The following is a 10261-nucleotide window of genomic DNA, read 5'->3' as shown; positions in this document are numbered from 1 at the left end:
ACACACACACACACACACACACACACACACACACACACACACACACACACACACACACACACACACACACACACACACACACAACACTAAGCAGTTACTGAGAGGGTTTTTCGGAGTGTGTATAGTGGGTGTTAGTGTTCACTTAGTGATGCTAACACAATAAGAATAGGGGATGAAATAAATATTTTTCTAATTAGTCTCAAGTGTCTGTCTGGGTTTTATTTTTTATTCTCAAGTGTTATCAGACTGATCGCAGTTGAAAACATTTGCTAATATTTCCCAACTATTCACCATATCTCTGCAGTGTGTATGCACGTGTTTCAGGCTGGTTATTGGAATCTCACAGTTGTCAGTGCGCTGGAGCCAAGTCAATGAAAATCAATCTTCACCATCTTCTTTTCCTCGTCTTTCCCTCATCCAGCTCTCCATCATCCTTCCCTTCATCTTCTCTCCTTCAATCCTCAGCCAAGCCCAGCACTGTGTGGAGTTCAGATCAAGACGACATCACTGCGTTATTTATCCTCAGCCTGTTACACACAAATACAAAAACACCAACAGACGCACAATCTTAAAAAATTACAAACTAACAATCACATCATTCTTAGACTAAAACACAGATTGGCAAAGTTAAACAGGCGAACAAAAATCGATTTTCTATCAGTCCGTGGCCATTAAAATGCTGCTGTTCACAAAGATACGCATGCATATAAACAAAAAGACACACTGACATGTACTTTAATTAAAATGTGTTATTTAATATTTTGTTTTGCATACTTAATTTTGAGTTGGGAAATTTGTCCATATCATAAAATATAAATTTCCACATAAATGCTCATCAGTAACTTTTTCTTCTAACTGCATGTTATACTGTAATTACGTCATCATTTTGAAAATATCTCAAAAGGCTCCATTTCCACATGGTTGCAGACGAGAAGTAGTCGCTGCTTTCCGCTGACCTCGTCCACCGCAGCCTCTCTCCGTGATGAATCTGTACCTTCATGGTCACAACCAGTCAATGGTCTGTATGATGGATACCTATGGCCATGGCCGCAGAGAGTCGATGAAAGTGACCCATGTGTACATCTCTGCTTCCGGGATGTGAAACCCAATTCCGGGTGGGATTGATCCATGTCTGGACGCTGCAGGGATAAGGGCAGGGGGATAAGATAAGAGCAGACACCGAGCGGTCAATGATACGTTTGAACCATCAACCTCTACTGCAAACAGGACGTTATAATGTCCCCCCACCCCGCACACTTTTAAAAGGTATACAGACCGTATTTCATGAGGACATGTCAAAGGCGCCTGCTGCTGTTCAAGCACTGCCGGCTGTCACTGAAAATCCAAATAAGTTAAAGCAGCAATTCAGTACAGCCACTTAATTGCAGGCAAATTCACCTAAGGAAACATATGATGTATTATTAAGTATTATTTTAAGTATAGTAAAAGTACACACAATGCAAAAACCTTTTTTTAGTAAGTAGCAACCATTATATTATTGGATGATCATTTCTGATGCATGAATGTGTAAGTAGCATTTTACTAGAGCAGTTGATAGAGGGGAATCTAAATATAATTATTTTATATACATTTTGGAATTTCAATACATTACAGTGCATTTTATGTTGTAGTATGTAGACGCCTTATTTGTAGATTCTAGTTGTACAATCATTCTAGTAATTTAGAGAAACATTCGCTTTTTTGGCACAACAAAAAAAGGAGTTTGGTAAAGTTTTGTGTTTCATATCATCAAAATGTAATATCTCTACAATTTTGACTGCTCAATCAACACAATTCCAGACATTTAATAGACTAAATGATTAATCAAATTAATGAGTTTTTTTTAAATTAAATTAGATAAAATTAAGAAATTCCAAATCAAATGCTTTTGGTTAATACTTAACTATAGATACATGTTCTATTCACCACTACATGCTGGATGTATATCCCACCAGCCAATTAACTCCACCAAGTACCTGAGCAGTGCTGTCTGCTGTATCATCTCCACCCTGTGTACTGTGCTCTGGCCTGTTGTCGCCCTAAGATGTGAAGTAAATAATTGAATGGATCCATTAATAAATAAAGTGCAGGGGGAGAGAGGAAGAAGAGGGAGGGAGGGAGAGGAGAGATGGGGGAGACAGGTCACTCATCTTTACAATCACCGCTCAGGGAGTGGTATGACTGCAAACACGCTGCCACCTCCCTCTCTCTCTCTCTCTCTCTCTCTCTCTCTCTCTCTCTCTCGCTGTACTCTCTCTTCCTAGGAGGTGTCTGGACATAATAAGCATTAGCTGTAGTGACCTCTGACTCGCAGCTCGGAGCCGGTTGTGGCATTTCAACACATTTCCTCTCTGATCTAGAGGCTACTTCCTGAAACACAGGTGGAGGGAGGGAACATAGAGTTACTATCAAAGAGGCATGCCAAGTCTGCGTTCAAAACTAAAAAACCTGCTTTCTAGACTGCCTTGATAAATGACAATTGGTGGGTGTAATTCGTATAAACTGTAGACTGCTATTTCATACAAAAATAAAAAAGGGAAACCTAACTGTAAAAGCACATCTATTCCTGTTAGAGGATGTGTCTTTTATTTTCCTTCTCAAGATCACAGAGATCTCACAAGACAATTGTATATATGTCTGCTTATATTGGTTTGTTCTTTGGGAAATTAATCAGAGGATGAAACTCTGGATTGAAAAACCAAATAAAGAGTTTGAACCCAAGTTTTACTGACAAAACAATAAAAGTTGCCCTCAAATAAAATCAGTGTTCTTACATGCACAGAAAGTATATCTTTTTTTGCTCTCTGCTAATTCCACACAAATGCTCACTGACTTCTTTCTGCCTTCTCTGTCACCCATTCACCCCATTCTTTCATTTGCTCTCTAGCTTTTCCCCTTGTTTTCTCTTTCTCCTGGCCTTCTTCTTCTTTTCTTTTTTTTACAGCCTGATCTCTATTTAGATTTCCTCGTTTGGAGTTGCCACAACGCTCCCCGCTGCCAACATCTGTAAGTGGTTTGGAGGCAAGAGACACTATGGAAAAACATCAAAAAATAAAAAGAGCAGAACAGCGCTCTACTACCAGAGTAGGGTAGAACAGAGGCTGTGAAAAGGATACAAACTGCTCTGGGATCAGAGGCACACGCAGGCAGAAGGCAGGGCTTCGTCTGACGCAGATAAGTGTTTGAATCAGTGAAATAAATACTGTACGTCAATTCTGTGCAGCACTCTGCCCGGTGCAAAGCATAAAAGTAATACTTGCACACTGTACTGTACTGTAGCTCAGATGGGTGGGGGTTGTTCATGGAGTTCTTGGGACCCCACAGTTTGGGGTTTACTGAGGATTGACCTCAATCACGTGTCAGGTTTTAGGCAGATTGGATTTAAGCTGCAGCACTTTTAAAGAGATTATGTTATTATAAGAGATTAGGAGAAGTAGATACATTGAAGGAAGCTAATGAGGGGGTTCTCCCCTCCCCAGCTGCCTGCCTAATTCCGTGCTCACTGTCCTGTTGATAATACACACTACAATAGTATTACTGTGGCATTAGAGGCTTTACAGTGTTGTGGCAATGAGAGACCCTCTGTTGGATAGTGTAGTAGAGGTTCAGATGGTTGTGTATTGCATAACTATACCATTCTGTGTGATGATGTGGCCGCCTTTTATACACATGTGTAAGGGGAGGAGAGAGAGGGAGAGAGTGTGTGTACAGTAAGGTCTCATTAGGTAATGAGGATGATTACGCTGCATTAGGTGGTGGAGAAGAGAGGCAACAGCCACAGGGTGGGAGGGGAGAAGGGAACATGTGTCTGTGATTTGCGGCATAAGCACATACCATTTAATTGACACAAGCCTTCTCTGTCTCCTGATTGGTGCAGAGCTGTCCTCTGCATGTCTGCTTGGCCCTCTCTGTCCTTGACTCGGAGGGCAGAGAGACAGATGTGGTGTGAAAGGGGCGGAGAAGGGGAATACAGAGAGTGCGGAAAGGTACTGGACTGAAAGTCGGCTGCAGTTGGAGGCAGAGAGTGGAATATTGGACGTGTGTTAAAGTGTTTTGTGGGTCAGTCCGTCACAGACATGTAAATCAGAAAAAGAAGATGGAAAGGATTTGTCTAGGAGACCCCATTACAGATATTTAAGTGTCTTTTCTAAAGCAGTAGTGAAGAAAATACGAGAACATTGCCTAACATAGAGAAACAGTTCTCTCAGAGGATGTGTGAAGACAGGCTTCCCCTTGCATGAGCTGCCCCCTCTATTGCCCTTCTATAAGTAGGCAGGTATTTTTACCCAGGATAAAGTGCTGACCCAGTCTCAGGTAATTACACCCCTGTTGGGCTCTGGCACAGACATGTCAGGGCGGTGCTGGGTGCACCTTACACCTTAGCTACGGGTAAACCACACTTATCTCACTATTTACAAGCGAGTATAGAGCCTTACTCCACATGAGAGAGAGGGAGGAGGGCATACCTTGGCAAAGCCATGAAACCTTCCTCTTGGCAGAGGCCCACTGACATCCCATCGCCCATCAAAGAACATTAAGGGGGCACAAAATAAATTAAACTACATTCCCTATTTATTCATAGGATGTAATCAAGTAGAAAAAAGCTACATCAAAACTAAAGGATTCTGGTAATGGTGTGCCTGTGTGTGGTACATATTCTGGCATGAATTCAATCCAATAATCCCTAAGAGGGTTAGGCATGTTCTAATCACTTCTAACATAATAATCTTGAATGATCATGAATGATGCATATCCTTCTTGGAAAATGTTATCAAAGAAAAAAAATCCTGTGGATGTGTTGTTCCTCAAAAATTATTTGAGGAGCACAACACTGACTCTGCAACAGAAAGAGGTGCTAATAACATCATAATATAATACAACCATATTGTACTATCTAAACATAAAGTTCATGAAGGTATTTAGGATCTGCAGCCTGGCCCAAACCCAACAGAACTTCTGGGCATTTGGGGCCAGTGCACTTTCATTTGAATAATGTTGCAGAATAAGCAATGTAATTATTACATTTGGGTTCAAATATTACATCTGCAAAATAGACTTAATACCATGCACCACAGGGATTACTTTGTCCTTGTCTTGTAAGCTTTGAGTAACGGAAAACCAACAGGTTGCAACTGGCTTGCTTGCTGTTTGAGTTATTTAATTAAAAATCAAATGGGTTCGGCAGAACTTTCTTTCTTTACTTTCTGTCTCTGTGTTGTTGAAACAATATGCAAACTGACCTTATTAAATTAAAATGCATTAATATATGGTTTTAAAGACCAAAAAGCTTTTTAAGCACTAGTGGGAATTAGGCTGTTAATGCAATGTCTCGAAGGACCTCTTTTACTAGCTTCCAAAGGATAGATGGTTGAAGTTATAATCACTTTGAATCATTCTGTTAAGCAACGATTAGTCTTTGTGTAAAGACTGGATCAAAACCATAACAATAAAAACATAACCCACCACCACAAGGCAAAGTAATTACATTGGCGTTTCATTTTTCATAACCATGCCCTGTATTTATTGTTGCTGTCAGGATAATATTAGCCCCGTTCCAGCTCCATGCCATCTTGAGACTTCTTCTACATGCCTTTAAGAAAGAAGTCTGCACAAAAGCCACTGAACATGTGTTTTTCAGACTTTGTCTTAGTGGAGCAGAACATCTTTAGACCCAGTTGTCTTTACAAGAGTCTTCCTCCAGTATCTATATATCTTCTCTCCCATAAATGCATGTTCTATGGAAACTATGTGCTGTGAGTTGCTAGGCAAAGCAGAGGCTAAGGGAAATGGCTGTGGCCAGACCATAGTCCTTGAAAGTGAGGAGAGGAAAGTAAGAAGAGTGCGGAGGAGGAAAAAAAGTAAAAAAAAAAGGACTTTCTGAACTTGAATCATTTACCTATGCACACTCATATGTGCGTGCACACGTGAGTATAAAGACACGCGCATGCACAAACATGCTGTTCCAGCTGAGGTGCCGTGTGTTATAATGCGCTGGTGGGAATGTGCCACTGCACGTTAATTCTCCCTTCACGCTTGCGTTGAGGAACACAGAGCCTCTAATTGATGCTAAACAAACTGCTGACCCAGACTCAGGATGAAGGTCTGTCACTGATGCACACGTAGAAACACACACTGGTACTCAAACCATAAAATGAACTATTTGCCCCAAATTCACAACACTTAAAAATGCCCGACTTCAGCTGAACAAATCCAAGGTTTCCTAAATTGTCACACACCTTTTTGTGTTCAGTAAGAGGCTTATAGGTGCAGAGTTTGAAAGTCAGCTACCACAAGAATAAGACGCCTAGTTGGCAATGTCCTTGGCATTTTGGAGGAACATTTGGGAGTGTGTGTGTATGTGTGTGTGTGTTTGCGTTCTAAGAACCTTCTGGAGGGTGGGGGGGCCTGAGAAGGTAAACTCCTGTTCATCCTTGTCACAGACAAACACAGGCATACACACACACATGCAGGCCCCTAAAGGAAGCTCCAGGGAGGCACAACGCTGCCTTTGTGCGAGGCAGATTTCCCATGTCTCCCTGCTCCAGCACACAGATAGATCATCTCAGTATAGCCTGCTGTATGAAGGGCAAGTGCATGCACGCCGTGCAGAGAGAAAAGAGGGAGGAGGAGAGTCAAAGAGTGGGAAAGAAGTTATAACCCCAACCACTTCTTTCCTTTCTTTTTTCACACTTTCTTCTTGTCTCCCATGTCTTTCCCCCTCTCTCTCTCCCTTCGTACACTCCCCCTTTGCTCTCCCTCCCTCTCCACAGAGGAATCCAGTCTCTCCGTTGGGATTGGAGCTCTTTGAAGGTGATCCAGAACTGTACTGCTCGCTGCTTCTGCTCTCCTCCATCTCCTCCCAAACTCCCTCCCCCCTCTACCCTCGGGGGGCCTGGATCCAGCTCAACCGAGAGCAGCCGTGCTCCAAATCCAGGCCCGGGCTTAGCACTCCTGCCGCAGGCCTCCCTGATTGTCCCACTGCAACATAGAAGGGTGGGAGGCCTAAGAGGAGAAGAGCAAGGGGGGAAATGACAGAGGAAGAAAGAAGGGACGCGGGGGGTAAGAGGTGTGTTTGGTCGGATTCAGATTTCTCGTTTGGGAGATTAGGAGGGAGATGCTGCAAAGTTTCCCTAAATCCAGCTCTCCCCTTCCTCACCAATCATGTCTCCCCTTATCCCTTCTGTTTATTTTCCCCCTTTCATTTCATCCTCACACTCCCTCCCTTTTTCCATCCCACTTCCCCTCTCTTCCTTTCCCCTCTTCCTTCCATCCCAAGGGCAAGCTCCTCGCAGACTCGTCCGACTGGTTTCTTTGGCACACCTCAAACACACAAACACACACTCGGATGCCAACATATACTCAAACACAAAGCTCTTCACTTTGAAAAGAGAGCCCTTCACTCAATGCCTCAGTGTTCAGCAGGAAAGACAGAGCATGACAAAAAGACAGAGGAAAAACGAGGGAGACAGAGATAAAGAGAGGGAACAAACTAGAGAGATGTGCATTCCTTTGGCTTGCCTGGCTCGGGAGCACAGGAGACGTGTTGCTGGCTGTTCGGTTTATTATCCCCAAGCCATATGGGTTGGCAAGCTTTTGGGGCGTGGTGGGATACATGTGTGTGTGTGTGTGTGTGTGTGTGTGTGTGTGTGTGTCAGGGTAAGGCTCTTACCCTGAGTGTGATTATACTTACATTATGCCTTTTATCACCTACAATACGCATCTGTGTGTGTGCGTTCCAGGCCACAATAACCTGAGAAACCACCCTTCAAGATAACTGCTTTCAATAAAACATAAAGAGTTTCCAGTATACCTCTTAGTCCGCATACCAATTCGTACCACAAATTCATACACGTGCACACACAAGCACATTTACACAAGCTGGTAATTTCAGCTATTTGTGACATAATTGCAACGTAATGGTAATCACATGATGCAGTTGTCGTTTTGATACACCTCCGTTTGATATTAAAGGATAATTCAGGTTTATAGCAGCTTGAGTGTAATTGTCATAGCTGTGGTCTTCATTTTGATCAGTTATGGTAACACTGTACTCACACAAGTAATTGCTGAATTGTGGGAACACAAGGGTTTTTCTTCAACAAAGTCCAACGGGATAACAAACACAAATGGTGAGATACTGTAATAAGATCAGCAATCAGTTAAACTGAACCACCTTTTTTGGAGGTAAACCCAAAGCAACTGCAGCTCAAGTGTGAGGACAACTACAGAAGTAACATAGAACTTGATAGAAATCTCATCCAGATCCTTTATTATCAAGATCTTGTCTGTATACAACTTTGTGCTTAAGTTGGTCCATATTGTTTTTTTTGTCTGTATCTGGATTGAGTCCTCTGCACTGTCATAGTAAAAGTTACATTTCTGTAAACTGTTATGGATTGATTTAAGCAATTACTGGTTTTATCACAACTTTAATGGGAAAACATTTTGGGGTATTTGCAGTAAAGCTATTTACTGTGAGACAGGATTGATAACCCAAAATGTTAGCTATATTATGGCAACTGCATTGTAATGATTCTCAATAGGGATGATTTGTCACTGATATTATATGAATCTAATCAGCCGCTCCATAAGCACAGCATTCCTCAGTTATTTCCTCTGTCCATTGAAATTCTTCCTACTCTGTTACTTTCATCTTAATCACTTCTTTCTGGCTTCTCCCTGTTCTGCCCCTTCATCGTCACAGGGGTCATCAGCGGCGTGTACGCTGAGTGGGACTGCTGCTGAAGGTGTGTGTCTTTTGTGTCTGTGCGCATGTGTATGTGTGGAAGGAGCAAGCTATCTATAGCCTGTGTATCCCTGGGGATTTGAGTCTTAAACTCCATATTCATGACACATCACTGTGGGGATTAGAAGGGCATCATCAGATAGAGGGGCTTACGTCAGCGGGCACGCACACACACACACACACACACACACACACACACACACACACACACACACACACACACACACACACACACACACACACACACACACACACACACACACACACACACACACACACACACACACACACACACACACACACAACACACACACACACACACACACACACACACACACACACACACATACAGAGAATAAAAACACAGATACACACTCTCAGCAGCAGTCTCACCCTGGAAAGCACAGCATATACACTTTCCAGGAAGTCCACTTGTGTCTTTTTCTACACGTGCACATTACTGAAGCAATGCAAGGATAGATAGGACACTTCTCTATGATTACAACTGGTATGTAATGGCCGAGAGTCCAGGATGATTGCTTTGTATCACTAACCGGAATAGTTGAGTGTTAATTTGAGCAAAGATTATTTGCCTTTTTGAAACGAACAGCCTCCAGTGTTCGTCTAGCACTGCCAATTCAAACACTTGGACAAGGGAGTGAAAATTGTTGAGATAAGAACAAAACCAAAATGTGCAGTTTGGGGTGCAGAAGATTTGCTGGGGGTTGATCAAGGCCAAACCACGTGGAAGCTGATCTGCAGGGGAGGTGGAGAGGGAGGGGGTGTTAGTGCAGGCAGCATGGATCTGTGTTGTGATTGTTTGTTCATGGCTGCGTGTGCATCCATGTGTGTGTGTTCTTATCTCCTCGGGCCCACAGCAGCAGGAGCATCAGAGGAAGCACGGCCTTTCCTTCCTGTGCCTTTCACACTGTCACAACACACATGAGCTGTAAAACTGTGTGGATCCAACGTATAGGGGGAGAGAGAGGGGGAAAGAGAGAGACAGAGAGAGAGAGAGAGAGAGAGGAGGGGGTGTTATGCTTGTGAGTGCTGAACATGTGTGTGTGATTTGTGGCGTACAGCACATACCATTTAATTGACACAATCTCCTTCTTCTGTTTGGCACTGAGTTGTTTTCTACTGGGAGAGAAACAGGGAGCAATTGAGGGCGAGATGGAGAAACAGCTGAGGTGAGTGGGGAGGAAAAGTGGCCTCGCAGCAGTAGAGGGTACTGGGACAGTGGTGGCTCAGTATGGGCTGGTGCCCTCCACGGGGGAGCTGGGGAAGGACACTTCTCTACCCTACATTCTGCAGCTGGAGCTGGGTGCTGGCAGGAAGCCATCCCCCCGCTTCCCCATTTCACCCTGCGCTATCCATCCTCTGCTCAACAGCAAACCTCCTCTCTGTCAGTCTCAGAGTCGCCATTGGTTCAAAAAGTCAAGCTTGAGAGGCCCACAGAAGAATTGTCATAATCGAGAAAGGTTAGGTAATAATTGTCGATTTCTGGTGTGAAAT

The 10261-nt window shown here is 43.2% G+C and overlaps 1 long non-coding RNA gene across 1 annotated transcript; it reads right to left on the bottom strand.

Moving 5' to 3' along the window:
* Positions 1-221: 221 nt before the first annotated feature.
* Positions 222-2018, bottom strand: LOC117479610. Its single transcript, XR_004555581.1, has 4 exons — positions 1977-2018; positions 1277-1335; positions 878-1139; positions 222-527 (listed from the first exon to the last, which is right to left on the bottom strand). It is a non-coding gene; the product is annotated as an uncharacterized LOC117479610 (long non-coding RNA).
* Positions 2019-10261: the final 8243 nt, after the last annotated feature.

The sequence above is a fragment of the Trematomus bernacchii genome, unplaced genomic scaffold (assembly GCF_902827165.1).
Source record: "Trematomus bernacchii unplaced genomic scaffold, fTreBer1.1, whole genome shotgun sequence".
Taxonomy (NCBI): Eukaryota; Metazoa; Chordata; class Actinopteri; order Perciformes; family Nototheniidae; genus Trematomus; species Trematomus bernacchii.
Note: the sequence above shows the minus strand (reverse complement) of the source record. Positions and strands in the feature narration are given on the sequence as shown.